Source organism: Aptenodytes patagonicus, chromosome 19 (genome assembly GCF_965638725.1).
Source record: "Aptenodytes patagonicus chromosome 19, bAptPat1.pri.cur, whole genome shotgun sequence".
NCBI lineage: Eukaryota > Metazoa > Chordata > Aves > Sphenisciformes > Spheniscidae > Aptenodytes > Aptenodytes patagonicus.
In genome coordinates, this window is record NC_134967.1 from 7,360,085 (window position 1) to 7,375,834 (window position 15,750).

Genomic DNA, 15,750 nt, shown 5'->3' on the forward strand with positions numbered 1-15,750 from the left:
AGCAGTGTTGGAAATTTGTTTCGACATTTCACAAAAAACCAAAACCCACCCAGCTTGTCAAATAACTTCATGGTTCTGCAAATAATTTTAGATAACCTGTATTTATTAAAAGATTTCAATAAATCCTAAAATGTCAGGATGAACACAAAGCACATATTACTGAACAGACTTTTAAGATGGTTCCCTAAATCTAGCCCAAGAGAGGCAAGAAGGCCAGAAAAGCAGTAAGAAAATAAAGATGTATAGAATTAACAGTTCACCTGCAATAGTTGAGCTGAAACTCTTTTTCTTTCTTACAAAGAAAGAAAATAACTGGCATCAGCTGTTGTAATTAAGCCTACTGTAACAGAAGAAAAAACAAGCCACAGAAGTAAGGCATTGCTTTCCTGTCAGTGATGTCAACTTTGTGGGTGTTTGTCTTTCTGAAAGTCATATAGAAAGCCTTGCAAAATTTCTTACTTAGTCCCCCACAGTCAATACAGTTTGATTTTGTAATAAGGATGAGCAAAATCATCACCAATACCTGAACTGGTAAAATATTCACAACTGCTTTGATAGATGGGATGCAGGAGTTCCAGAGAGAAGTATTTTGGTTTTGCTTTTTTTCCCCCCCTTTGCTGGGGGGGGGGGGGAGCCGAAAATAGTGACAAAAATCTTTACATAGTTTTTAATATAGGACTGCATTACATAAAGCTACAAAAAATTATCTAATCCATCTAATTACAGATAATTAATATTTTCTTTTTTGGGAGTGCTGGCAGGCATTACTGCAGTTTTCAAGACGACATCAAAAATATTCTCATCTGAGAAAAACATGATAAACATAACTGGCAAGAAATTTTAGGCAAACCTTCCTCAGACCAGTGTAGGAACACAGAGAAAAAAAATATTTAGCCATCTACAGTTCAATTAATCCTTATAACATATAGAAGGTATTTCTTTTCTACACATATAACCTTTAGAAATCGCAGTGATTTGACAGGCTGAAATTCTACTTCATTAAGAATTTGTATTTTTAAGTTTCACGCAAACTACTTACAGAAATGAACTAAATTTCACATTAAAATGGCAACTAGATTTTTAATCACTCTCTTTCCCTTCACTTTATTATCTGCTACTAATTTTTCCTCTCATCAAGTTCTTCAAATTACTTTCATATCATATTTAGATTTAGCCTATCTTTACCACCGTCAATTACAGAACTACCTTACATCTTGCCTCCTTTAAGGTCCCTCAGATCACCTTCTTCATGTCTTCAGCCTCATTTTCACCTATCCATTATTAGGATTCCAAAACAGACACAGCACAGAAAGATCAAATTTTAACCCTTCAGTCCCACCAAATAAAAAATAACTATAGCTCTTCTCTTCATAAGTCTGTGACAAGTGACAAAAGTACCTTGTTTTCAACAATTCTTAAGCCAAAAATATGTAGAAAAAATAATTTTAAAACAAGTCTACCCAAGTATTCAAGTCAGCAAGAAATCTCGGAGATCTTGATATTAACCTACAGATTCTGCTCGCCCACAAGCCAAACAGGGCTCAGACTCATGAGCAAGTTTCCAACATTAGTTGACCACAGGAGTCATCTATATGCATCCTTTCGGCCTTCGCTGAGTTCGAGATATTTGGATTAATTTTGTCACCCATGAAAAAGGGCTATGCTTATTTGAATAACCTTGCATTTATCTGAAGAGTGCAGGCATGGATAATTACCGTGGCATAGCTGACAGAGGGTAACCTATTTGTTAATCCAAAGCCAGGTCTTCTGAACGCCTGCAACACCTTCTAAAGCATTGCTATTTTAAACCTGCTATAGTTATTTGTATTGGATTTTAACAAGACTCAAATCTGGCAACATCTAAACAACTGAAGTAGTTGCTTCGTAACTGCTTTCTCAAGCACTTATTCCTGTGTCATGTCATTCCCCCCGCAATGAACTAAAATGTCAAGAGCCAGGTCAACGTGTAACATTTTGTGTGGGATCCTTATTTTCTGCCACTTTAAAATTTTGAGAACCAAACAACTGAGTGCTCAGGCCAGTGCTGAAAATCCTGGGCAGAATTTAAAGTTACGATTTCCAAGACTCCCTACAAATTACACTTCCATGATGTCCCCAAAAATATTTTTTTGGCTTACACATACAAATTATCATGTAGGCATCTAATTAAAGCATCCCCAGTAACACTGAGCATAAGATATACATAGCAAGCAACACCATATCTTAGCTGTTTCCAGATGGCATGCATGAATATTGTCATGTCATTACTCTCTAGCTGGGTTCAAGAAAGAAGATTCCTGGATGTCTAAGAATATACTGGGAAAGGCAAACATTACCCCCTGTACCTAGTACACTCAAGGTTCCAACTGCAGTCTTCCAGACAAACAGAAATATTCAATTAGATTTCAAGAGACTAACAAATCATAACACATTCTATACCACCCTAATAAATGCAATGGACACAAGCATTTCATACAAATGAATATAGTCTTACAAGATATTAATTGTAAAGAACACATTTTAGAAGGTCAGCTGTTACAAAAACAGACTGAGAACATCTGGGGTTTTGTTTGTTGTTTTTTATGTTCCCAAAAATACTCTTAAATGCGTATTTTTATTCAAAGGCTAACCATCTCCTTTCTCTCTACTTAGAAGTCTTCTAGTGCTTTAATAAAAATGCAGTATTCTGCTTCAAAACCTATTTTGGAGTGTCCATATTTTTGTACTAGGAAGCCTTCCACAGTAATTTACATTGATTATTTTGGCATCTAAAGTAAAGGTACTGTTCATAGCCAGCTCAAAGCTTTTAAAAACCTCTTAATGTTCTGCTGAACTACCAGTTGGCTCAAGTATCTATGGATTCTGCATACATTTCTGTTTGGTGAAAAACAAATCCACGCACACAAAATCCCCAGCATACTAGACACCCTGTGAAGAAATAATAAATTGAGATACTATGTTAAATAGAAGCATAGGGGCTTGGGGGTATTTTTGTTTTTTATCACGACCTTGGCTAATACTAGTTCCAACATTATCAGTGGGGAGAAAAAAAACATTTTGAATGGAATATGTATTCTTTTCATTTTGAGTCTGCACTTCAAGCAATGAAGAGACTCCCTTAAAAAAATTTATCTTTATCTTTATCTTCAATCACATGCTTAAGAAACATTTCATTAACACAAGCTAGTTGCTTTCAAGGTTATAGATTTTTTCCCAACATAACCAGTAAAATACCGTAAAAAAAAAAATACCCAAAATACTGGCATGAACATAGGCATTAGAGACTCCAGAGACAACTCACCTAGGCATAACTCAACCACTTGAATGCATGATTTCTCATTTCAACTTGCTAGTAACAAACTAGCGCTAAATGCAAATCTTGAAACAATACGGTATGCCATATGGCTAAAACTGGATATTAAAATTGAGAATATCAATTACCAATCCACTAAAGCTGAGAGCCAAAATCCATGGACAGTAAGAATTTAATCCAATTCACTGACTAAAACATGAGCTGAGCCCGACATACAGAAGACAAATCTCCTGCTGGTTTCACAGAAAGCAAGCAACTCCAATTTTTTTATTGCACTAACTACAAAACTAGCAAAATGTAACACTTCCTTAACATTCCTAACTACAGCAAGAGGCATCACAAGAATCTACAAAAGCAACACAAGTTTCATATGAATTGGCATCTTGTTTCACACTGATTGAGAAATCATAACTAAGTAACTATGGAAGAAGAAACAGTTATAGTTGTTTTCCACATGACCAAATTGAAGCCTCCAAAGCACTAGGAAGTTATTACACACTGCAGCCAACATCATCTTGCTTAATTTCAGGAAAAGGCATCCTACAAACACAAAAGATATATATTTCTACTGTAATTAAAGGATTCTGAAAGTAATTGTATTAATTGAAGGATTTTCTTATTCTAAGTACATTAGTTTAATTATTCTAGGTTTAAAATTTTTAATAGCTGTAGAGTGTTTAGTCTTGGATGATATTAAGAATAACGCTACACAAAATTCTACACACTTCCTAATTATACAAAACTTTATTCATTACTTACACAAGAGAAATTCCCATTAAGACTAAATACAACATTTTCAGATGTCCATGAGGTATGGAGGTGATTTAAAAACTGTTCTGCTAGGATTTACTGCGGAATTATAAATTTACATGTTGCCGAAGATTTCACAGTAGGATGCTTGCTACGTACTGACCCAGCAGCTGCAAGGACTAAACAAGGATAAATGCAATTTATCTTACACAGTACAGAACCCCACTTCACCCTACTCCTTTCTGATCCTGTACTGAAAGGCCAAAGTAGCAGTACCAAAAAAACTGCACAACTAGTTTCAAGTTCAACAGCACATTAAAAGTACCATCAAATGGAACTAACAGTTTATTGGACAAGTATTCTTGATTAAAAAATTGTTCTTGATATACTAGAGAAGTAAAATGCATTCAGCTAATTTCAGCTTTTTTTTTTTGCTCAAAAAAAAAACAACCAAAAAAAACCCCAAAACCAAAAAACCCAAACCAACAGCACAAGCCTCAACTGCAAATTAGCTCTTCTGCTTCCTAGCTTCCTTCTGTATGAACTACAGCTGGGCTATTACAGTAAATTAACAAACAACTGATTATACATTAAATCATAGATAAACAGTACTAGAAAGGTTGATATTACCAAAGGTTTGGAGGTCATTTGAATACAAGAGACATAACAAGCATTTCTTATTTTTCTTCCTCAGTAGTGTATTATTTTAAGCCTGAGTCCAGTATATCAATTATTAACCAAGCTATTTTATTTAGGCTACCAAAGTTAAGAAGCTTGGCACTATAGTGAAATATCATAAAAGTTACGAACTGAAAGTCCATTTTTCTTAAAAGATACTAAAAACCACACATAAAAGGTTTTAGAAATTTGTAACATCATTTTAAAATACAATACTTCACAGACCCAGAACTGTTATAATATCCCCAAAACCTTTCTTATTCTTTCCCATAAAAAGAACATTTACCTAGAGTATGACAATAATTCTGGGTCAAAAGCAGTTTTAAAAGCCTCCAGAAATTGCAAGCATTCTGAAGCAGATGGGAGACTCTTGTATTACAGAAAGATAACTGTCTGCACGGGGTCTGATGATTACCTGGCTAGTAGAGAACCAGCAACAGTACACAGCCCCAGCAGAGTCTTTGTATACCTGTGCTCTAGGTTTAAAATACTGTTTTTCAGCAACAGGCTTAATAAAAACCAAGAACATTTTGATGGTACTAAGCAGGCGCTGCGAGGTAAAAAAGAAAATCATGTCACCCCTTTATCCAGTAAGAGCCTATGTGAACATTTCAATAAAACTATTTACTCCTCCCACCTAGTTCCTATCTGGAGAAGCTCACAAAAATTAAGAAAAAAACCCACAGATTTCTTGCAACAACCTTCCAAATGCTCCTCCTACCCCCACCCCAAAAAAAGAAGAAAGCAAAGAGAATGAGAAAGTAAATCTAAAATACAGTTACGAAATAAGATCTAGTTTGGCAAAGCTGTGGTGAGGAGGAGTTGAAAAATGAGAGCTGCCTTGCTGCAAACGCCATCTTGTTGCAGCTATTGGGCCCAGGCACAGAAAGATCCATTCATTCACAGCAAAAAGAAAATCAAACACACACCCTGCCTAATCTGCAGCCACCAAAACAACTACACTATTATCACCCCTTCTCTTTCTCCTCTCCTAAAGCACACAAGGGAAAAAAATAAACTGATATATTACATTTAGAACAAATTTAGATCTTAATATAATATCTTCATTTTCTCACATGTATTTCACATACACATCGACAGCATTTTGTCGTGATTCACATCCTTGTGTTTAGCAGATCACCTTAAAATATGGGGTAAATCTCTCACGATTAGGTGCAGATATTTTACAGCAACAAAATGTTTAATTTTTCAGTCTTAAATCACCTCTCCAAGTTGAGCCAACTATTCTCAAAAGCTGTTTCAATAATCACTTAAGCCTTACATTTACAGTCCTTTCCTCCTATTTTCTACTGTGGAGACAATACATAATAACGTGGCAGTCGGCATCCTTTCTAGGATGCCTTATTTAAAATAACGAATCCCAACCATGACTTTGTCGGAGAATAATGAAATATCACATTCGTTAAAATTTCAGTTCATCTTCAGGAATGATAAATTGACATCTTACAACAACCTCTATATCATTCTGATTTTCTTCCGGACAAGATTTTTTTTTTTTTTAATAAAACGTCTCGTCTCTTTCATATTTACATACAAGACTCTACACCTCTTCATTTCCTACAAAGCTGTAGAATTAAAAATCCTACACTGTAAATATCCCTTGTATGAATAAAAGAAAATAATACTGAAATACTTTCAATAATAAGCTGGGAATTGAAATAATATTTTTAACAACATTTCCGAGGAGAAAGCTCCATTTTTCTATTGTAGCAAACACCCTCCATGATCTTCATTATTGCTGCTACGGGCACACAAAAATATGCAGCACCGTAATACATGGGGGAACAACAAATCTGCGGTCCAAATCCATCCTCGGTTCTGATTTTAAAGAGAACAAAACCTTCTCTACCCCTCCCTCCCTCCCCCAGTATACACAGCATGAATCCAATCTGCGAGCCCTTCACTGGATTGGGGGCTGCTGGAAGCAGTCTTACCCTGTTTGTCTCACCCCCGTCTCCTCTCAATCAGTTTTCCACCATTACAGCAGACACACCATAGCTTTTTCTTGACTCTCTCTCCAAATATTCCCTCTGCCGGCTGGATCGCTCGGGAAACTCGCCTTTTGTGTCTTAACGCGTACAAGAAAACACCCCAAACCGCCTAACAGAGACCACTACAGCGTAATTATAATTAAAAATGGAACCCCGCAAGATCCAAGGTCTCCTCCCTTTTCGCCTTAAAGCCTTGAAGAGAGAATCAGTCCCACCCCCACCTTTTTCTCCTCCTCCTCCAGCTACAAACACACTTCTTTTTTAGGGGAAGCTGGAGCACCGAGGAGGTGGGGAAGCGCGGGGGAGGGGGGCTATTTCCAACCCCGCCATGCTAAGAGGTGGACAAACCATTAGCCGCCCTTCTCTCCTGCGGGGGCCGTGAAGGACGGGTGGGCGAGGAGGAGGGCACCGCCGCGGCGAGGGGGGCCCAACCCGGTGCCCAGGCGACGCGAGAACCGAGGGAGCGGCGGAAGGGGAGGACGAAGGGAAAGGAGAAGTGCGGCAGCGAGGAGGAAGAGCGGGGGAGGGGAGCGGGGGACGGGCGCAGCCGCACAGAGGAAGAAGGAACCGGGGACGAGGGGGAGCCGGGGCCGCCGCCGGCGGGAAGATGGCCTCAGGGTGGGGCCGGGAGGGGGCCGGGGGCTCGGCGAGCCGGGCGGCGGCGGGAAGGCGCAGGGGAGGGCGACGAGGCTTTCCCGCGGACCCCCCGCCCCCACCCGCCGCCTGTCTCCCCCCTCAGACGGTTACCTGCCCTTCCGGCCGCTGCTCATTAACCGGGCCGGTACGTCCGTCGCCCGCGGCTCCTGCCCGCGTCCCACCGGCCTGGGGAGGGGAAGGGGGGCGGAGGAGGCGGCGGAGGGGGCGGAGGAGAAGGGGAGCCGCCCGCGCTCTGCCCGGATGGTCCCGGGTAGGCAGCAGCGCCGGCCGGGGAGTCGAGTCGGAAGGGGAGAGCCGCGGGGGAGGGGGGTGTCGCTGGGTCTCGACTCCTCCTCGCTCGCTGGGTGCCCGCTCAGCTCCCCGCAGCCATCGGGAAGCGAGAGCCTGGGCGCGGTTAACCTCCCCCCTCCGCCCCGCCCGTGCTGCCCGGCCGGGAAACCCCGGCTCGGCTCGGCTCCCCGCCCCGCCCCGCCGCCGGCCCCCGGCGCCGCCCCGCCCTACCCCCACCGCCCTGCCGGGCGGCGCCGCCGACGGCGAGCGCAGGCCCCGTCGCGCCGGAGGCCTCGCTGCCTCGACGGGGACCCGCCAGCACGGCCGGGAGGGCCGCGGCCACGGTGCGCGCTCCCCGGGCCCCCCCGCGCGCGCGCAGGCGGGCAACGCCCTTCCAGTCAGTCAGTCAGTCAGCCCCGCAGGCGGCGGGAAGGGGGACGCGCGCGACTGCCCGTCTGCCGCCTCCCGCCCATCGTGGTTTGGTTCGGCCCCGCTCCCGGGTGCTTCCTCCCCGAGCGCGAACAAAGGCCGCGGGGGGGGGGGGGGGGGGGGGGGGTGTTTCGCTTCTGCCCCGCCGCGGCCAGGCCGCAAACGAGTATTTAAAAGCCTGGCGTGAACAAAAGAAAAAGAGTCCCGAAAACAGAACCCCACAAACGACGTTATTTAAGTAGAGAATCTCCCAGAGAGAGCAGGGCTCGGAGAAGGAGCAGATACCCTTTCACCAGAGTAAGACAAGGTTGAATGCAAGAACTCCGGACTGCTGAGCACGAGTAAGGGCGGGGATGAGGGCCGGAGGTCTTAAAACGCTACTCGCAAGAGGGCTAGCAAGCAGTAAATACCTTTATATTACCATCTTTCTCTCAGGAACTTGACAACGAGTGACAATTCAGTAGGCTTCTCTTTGCTAATGTCGTTTATAAGGGTGCTTGCATGGCCAGTTTCCAGAGCCGCCTTTTCATATTCTTCTCACAGGATGAGCATCCATCTCTGCTCTGGAAGGCATTGCAGAAAAGAACAAGTCAAACAAAAAATAAGGGAACATTAAAAAAATGCAATTTCTGTTTTACAGACTGGGCCTCACGTAAGCCAGGCAGGACAGATGTCACCAAGATGGAATCATTTCACACCAGCACTCACATACTAAAACATTATTACTTAATAATGAAAAGTAAGTATACGTACAGTATTGCATCACTTTTTCTCCTATCAACTGGTCTAAATCTGGGATTTTTTTCCCCTCCTATTTGTTTATACTTTGTTAAGAGGTGAGATTACCTTACTACCCAAGTAAGTTTTCAATAAAAGGTAAAAAACCCCATGGCATTATAGCAAATTTTGAATTAAAAACCTATCCAGAAAGAATATGTTGTAATAAAATTTAAAAAAAACAACAACAACAAAACAGGTTAAAGAGACCAATACTTTTTCTGCAAACTCCCCCCTTAGTAGTTGCTTGTTTCTCCAGAATTTAACACAGTTACTTGCCATCATGCTTTCTGGGAAGGTAGGCGTGGTTACCTGTAATTAGTAAGAGAAAGAATAGGTTTGCTGATTAAACTGTAGTGAAGTGGGTTGGCTATTATTCAGGTTGTCTGTTATGAATAAGTATTAGATCCTGGTGTGGTTAAGCCTTTGTTTTATAATAATCGAATGTTTGTTTTTAAATAACCAGTATACTGTGCTAAAGCTTTAATTCTTTGCCCTGAGATTTACAAATAACAAAATAAGAAATTTACTGCAGTTAGAATAAAGGATTCTTGAATTATAGTCCCAAATTACTTATATTCTGTTCAGTAACCATGAGGAAATAATTTCTGTTCCACCCCTGAAAGAAATATGCATGCATGTACATTGTGGACAGAAATTACCCCATTAAAATCTGTGGAACCACATGTATGCAGGTTGGGGATGTTCTTGAGATTGGGGCTAGAGATTCATCTAGCATTCCTATCTGCAAAATACTGATTAAACATAAGTGCTTAAGAAACACCACAAGTTTATTAGATATTTGCAAAGTTTTCTAGAGATTTCAAAAGCAGTTACACACATTACTGCAATATTTCAGTCAAAAAGTCTCAGGGAGATTTGCAGTAGGCAAGTTGCATGATTTTTTTATTTTGTTTTTTTTTTTAGTTAGAGATTGCTTTTATGCATAGCAGAGATGCCCTTTTGGGGATACACCACGATTTGTGTGGAAAAGAATGACCACCTACTACATCGGGGGGGGAAGTATGATCCATGGAGGATTAAAAAAAAAAAAGAAAAGCCTTGTTTGGCTAAGCAAAATTCATAAGTCTTATGGGATTTTGTGGAAAATTTTCAGCGAGCACTGGATTATACAGAAGAAATCTCTGTAAGGAACAAAAATAATGTTCTGAGGTTCATAACAAATAGTAAATCACATTTTGTTTCTTCGAGGGAGTGGTGGCGTTGAGATTTTGTTATTGGACCAGAAGAATTGTTGTATGAATTAACTAAATCATCATAAACTAATGCATGCTTTTTTCCCATTGCACGTGCCTTGTCATACAAATACTTACTGCTTTTCTTCTTTATAATTCCCTTACATGCTTTTAGTAATGGGACAATTACAGTACCTAAACTTTTTTTTTTAATAAAGTACATATTCAGATCTTATCCTCTCCTAGGAATCTCTAATTTTTTTTTGCATTCTAATTTTTGTGCATTCTCTGTTTTATGAGAGCTAAAGGGAATTTCTATCCACAGGTCTGTGCTCTGCCACCCCTTTAAATCCATGGAATTTGGGTAAGGAAACTGAACTGGCCAAATGTGTTTATACATGCTGAGTATAACCACATATACACATAACTAATTCTTTCACCACACCTATTTTGTAAAAATACAAATGTTGCAGTAGTTCCTGTTTCTGATCCAGTGATGTAATTATATCTTATTCTCCAGTGAAAAATTTGATTGATATATAGATATACTACTACTATGAAGAGGGATTATGAAGATTGGAACTGGTTGTTCACAGGGTGGAGGGTTGTCTCAGGTGGGGTGGGTGGGGTTTTTTGTTTTGTTTTGTAAATCTTACTGGACAAATCAGTTTTGCTGCATTTTAAAATCTTTCAGAAGAATCACACATTACTGTGTGCAACACAGTGTTTAATTCTGATGTCTTCATATAGTCCTGTGCTGGAAGCTACTGTATATGCATTATCTTTATTTTTTAAATTTCTTTTTCTTTTTTAATCTTTGGGTTTTTTGTATGCACTTACAGATACATACAGAAACTGTCCTAGAGTGTAGTATTCAGTGGAAGAGTGTGCAAATCACCAGAAATAAGTGGACTTATTTGATGTATGAATTTATCTGTTTGTGTATTACAAAAAAATTGTTTCTAACTAAAAACTTAGCTGAAAATATCTGCTAATACCTGAAGATCTAATATATATAATTAACAAAACCAAATCTTTATGTTTTTTTCGTTAGCCCACTTCGAAGTAGCTAGTGTAACCAAAGCAAATTAAATACCTGAAATAGATGGGAAATGTAACTCTCTCAATTTCACAAAATAGTGAAACTTCTCAAACCTGAGGCTTCCACATATGCAAGGACTAGGTCAGCTGAAGCAAAAATAGAAGTTTTTCTCCTGAAGCTTGGTTTAGATCTAAAGAAACCCTCCCCGTAAGCAGGTTGCTCCATAGTTCTCAGTTGCAAAATGTCTTCCACCTTTTTCTCAATCATCTGATATTAACCCCTTTATAGAGAGCATACTGAATTACATAAATCTTTAGGCAGTTTCACTAGTTTGTGTGTTTCTTCCGGTGTTTCAAACATGATGACAAAACTAGCCAGAATCTGTCATACCTGGTATGCTACTAGAACACCTGTTTTCACAGGCTGCTCTGCCATTCAAAACCTGCATGTTACAGCACCACTATAGAAGACTGTTGGTGAGGCTATGGAAAAATCATTGTTTCAAGCCTCTTGTGGAATACAAAGAAGTTGGTTTTTAAAATGAAAAATGGCTGTCTCAGTATTACTACAAAACTTTTCCAAATGGGGAACAATTATGCCACGCATAGTTTTATGCTTTTACCAACTCCTGATTAATAAGACATCTGCTTAAACAGAGCCAATAATTGCATATGCATCAAAAGCTGCTTTCTAGCTTTCAGCCTCCAGGCTCTGCTTTCACTCTTACATGTGTGTGACTGCCATCAACAGGTAAAAAATGAAGGCTACTGAGAGGCTTTCAAATATTTGCGAAATACAAACCAAAAATGCCATTTTTCTTCCTTCATCTGCAAAGGTCTTGCACTGCGTAAGAGAGAGGGAGTACTTCCAGGGAGTGGAAGTCCTGGAATGTTTCCTACATACTGGTGTTCTCACTTATGCATCATGGTCATCAGATCTGTAAAACTTTGTCTCACATCTGCAGGATGCCACATGATGAAACTCAGTGGCTCAGATAGCCATGTGTGTCCTATTCAGACATCTCCTCCTATTCAGAGGCAATAACCTTCAATCGAATGTGCGGACTAGACAGGTTATGTTAATGAACTGCTTCAGGAACCCCAGCTACACTTTCTGTCACATGTATGGCTGTATCTTTAATAGTCAGGCAATTAGAAACACAAAGCTGGAGGGTACAGTAGAATTTTTGAGTCCAGTAGCTCATATGACAAGTAACCATGCCGTATGATATCCTTTGAAAGCTGTAGCAACTTCACCTTAAAATTTGTTTGTTTGTTTTTTTCCCCTTTGCTAATCCACTTGTAAGGCAATTTGCCTCTCAAAGCCTTATTTATTGCATTGTTTAGAAACAGTGAAATTCACTCATTTAATAATGCCGTAACGCATACGGATGCCTTCAAAAATACTGCAGTATCAGCTCTTTGTCAGTGTAACAGTTAAAAAGGCAACTGCTGCTTTTCTTATGTTGCAGGAGTAGGAGGTCTTGTTCAAAAGCAAAAAGATAGAAGGGCAGATATGGCATAGTCCTGAGAGAAGGTGTTCTTGTTCAACAAAAGCAGCAAGGATGTAACTTGGTCCCCAACGTATTAATGAGTACAGGTTTTATTTGCAAATGAAATTGCCATTGCACATTTTTTAGAAGTATACTATATTCATGTTTTATTGAATGTTTTTTCAGGATTTTTGTAATTTCTTAGAAGGTAATTCACTTTTGCATACAAATAGAATTGTTACAATCAAAATTTACGTATTGTTATCTGAGTAAATATACTGCATGATTCTTACGATAACTCAAGAAGCACCCGGACTCTGAAAGAATAACTGTCACCAAACAGGTATAAATTATGCTTTCTAAAGAAAGGGTGAAAATCAGCACTTCTCAAAATTGCACAGCTGCTCAGATGGTATAAAAATACTACAGAAGTAATTATGTTTTGCCTACTTCTCTATTTGTGACTTCCCAGGTGAGTGTTTCTAATGGACTTACCCAAAATAATAACACAAAGGACCACCCTCATATTCCAGAATCACTCCAGCACTATTTCCCATTCCAGAATATTTTGTCTGCCTTTGTGTCCTTTGATTTCCTATAGTGTGTATTCTATTAAAACTGCAGAGATTCATAGAGATGTTCACGTGATTTTGGTCTTGTTTGTACTTCTCGCTCCATTTGGTCCCAAAAGCAATGCAGAACCCTTGTTTCTCCTGTCTTTCCACCAAAATTAAATGAAGCTTATACAATGTTTCAGTATCAGCTGTGCTTCAGTCCCAAGTCTATTCAGAGGATCAGGAACTTTAAACTGATTCAGAACTGTTCCAACCTGTTGTTATTTGCCAGTTCTTTAACAACTGAAGGAAAAATCACGACTGCTGTTTTCTGAGCAAGGACCCAGGTAGCAGAGTATCAAGATCGTTCATTAAAGAAAATAAATAAGTAAAAGCATAATGAATAGAAATACTCAGTGAGGCCTGGCAGAGGAAAAAGTAGGAGTAACTCAGTCTCCTTAGTTACATTCTGCATTCTCCGTTTCTTTCAGTTTGCCTATTACTATGGAACAAAAGAGATATTTTAAATGAATTCTGAGAACAAAGCATAAAATTAGCAAAACTGTTATAGTCTGAAGAGAGTATAGTTGACAAGATTTTAAGGTAGGGAAAACTAGTTTTGAGAGCCTTCATGTAATTTAGGACAAAAAGGCAGGAAAATCCATATACCTGAGTTTCCTAACTAATACAGTCTTGGAAGATGATATTGAACTTCTTACTTATGGTATGGATTAGAATGGTTTACCTGTGAAATGGATTCAAGAAGAGTTAATTCAGAATTGTTAAGAGACTGCAAGTCATTTCAAAGTCCTTTGAAAAAAATCCATTATTGTCTGTAAGCGAAGTAGAACAGAGTTGTGAAGGCCCACAGCTCTCCTATAGACTTAATTCTACTGCACCAATGTACATGTATGATGCTTATTACACTCACAGTAAATCTATTACATGACTGTGTATCTCATTCTTGACAGAGGCAGAATAAGCTGTATGGGGACAGTATACGCTGGTCTACATATGTCCTAAAGGGCATTATATGTAGTCTTGTTTTCTCATAAATTCTGGCTGAGGTAGTTTTATTTCCAGGGGAAAACCTCGTTCCTATTGCCTTGTGACCCATTTAAAGATCAATGCCATAAGCATATCTGACTTCAACAATCATAAAAATTTATTGCCTAGTTCCTGAGTGCAACTGCTATGTTTAGCATACCTTGAAACATTTTCCAAAGCCAACAAGTATCACTACTGTTGTCTTAGACATAGGAAACTGATGCATAATGATGTGAAATTATTTAGCCACTAACACCCAGCAATTTATGGAAGGAAGCAAGATGAAACGTTAGGGTTGCTTGAACCTGGATCTAGTATTCCTTGCAGTCAGTGCCATAATTTTATACTGATACAATCTTACAGTGTGATACAAATATGTAATTTTGTAATCTATATTTATACTTGTTCAACAAAATAACAGAACCTATCTGCTGGGAGTAAGCTCTGTTCCGAATTTTTCTATATGTTCATCTTCCAACCTTGAAACATATATGGGTGTCTTAAGGCTGATCCGAGCCTGTTTGTACAGTTACCAACCACTTTCTCCTTTCCCCCCCCCCCCCCTTCTATTTATACAAACCCATTTTGAGAGTGCCGGAAGAATAGGGTTTTGGTGCTTTTCTCCTACAATCAGAATTGTATTAGAGCTTTTTTCCATGTGCTGGCGATTGTACAAGGTCTTGTTCTGTTTTTCCTTCATATTTAAGTGTGTTACTCGTTTACATTTTTTGCTGTACCTTTAAACTTGGCAAGCCATAGCTCAGCTTTTAAAAGTCCTTTGGTGCTCCTGGCAGAGATGCTGCCCTACCTGGGCCAATAGATATTTTTTCAACATGATTAAATCTCTTAGTGGCATGGAACAAACATAGCTGACTTTGCAGTGGCTTGAATCACAGCAAGCATTGCTTAGGAACAAGGGAGAATATAAAATAGTGCATGAACATCTTTTTCAAAATCTCATATCCTGTACTGAGCATAGGTCGTTCAGAGCTGAGGTGGAACTGAAGGAATAAGTGTACAGATATTTAGAAGCAAGTAAATGGAAGTGTGTTTTCCTGTATGGACACCTATCCTGCAGCTGTAATGGCAACAAAGGGCATTGTTATAATAATCTTAGAGATCAGATTCTACACTCTGTGTGTGTACACATATATATACACACATGTGTGTACACAACCAACTGCACACCTGTAGGTCTTCCTTTAAGTAAGTAATCTTTTAAGTAACATTTCAGTTGCATGAATGCTGATTAAGCAGTTTAAGTAAAAGCTTAAAGCCTACTATTTCCCCATTTAAAGGGGCTTTCCTCAAGGGGATCATTGTCTTATTGAGCAACTAACAGAAAAACAACTGGTAGCCTGGAGATGATGAGAATTTAGAATTCACATTGAGAATTCAGCCTAGCTACTAAACTTCCCATGATGTCAGACACATTAGACCTGCAGTGAAGTTTGCCTGCGAGAACTACCTCCAAATACAAGAAGAAATTTGCTTACCTAGCCATGTGTCAGATTCCCATAGAACATTCTTCCA

The 15,750-nt window shown here is 39.7% G+C and overlaps 1 protein-coding gene and 1 long non-coding RNA gene across 4 annotated transcripts in view; one reads left to right on the forward strand and one right to left on the reverse strand.

The window, feature by feature from the left end:
- Nucleotides 1–7,830, reverse strand: part of GNB1 (G protein subunit beta 1) — a 46,164-nt gene extending 38,334 nt beyond the window's left edge. For both annotated transcript variants that reach the window (XM_076356403.1, XM_076356402.1), the window contains exon 1: nucleotides 7,501–7,830. The gene's annotated coding sequence lies outside the window, so the exon portion shown is untranslated. The remainder of the gene's footprint in view (nucleotides 1–7,500) is intronic.
- A 134-nt stretch (nucleotides 7,831–7,964) lies between these two features.
- Nucleotides 7,965–11,040, forward strand: LOC143169147 (uncharacterized). 2 transcript variants are annotated; one of them, XR_012996865.1, is made up of 4 exons: nucleotides 7,965–8,024; nucleotides 8,750–8,848; nucleotides 10,408–10,446; nucleotides 10,925–11,040. It is a non-coding gene; the product is annotated as an uncharacterized LOC143169147 (long non-coding RNA). The 2 variants fall into 2 exon arrangements; XR_012996864.1 differs by lacking the exon at nucleotides 7,965–8,024 and adding an exon at nucleotides 8,246–8,450.
- Nucleotides 11,041–15,750: the final 4,710 nt, after the last annotated feature.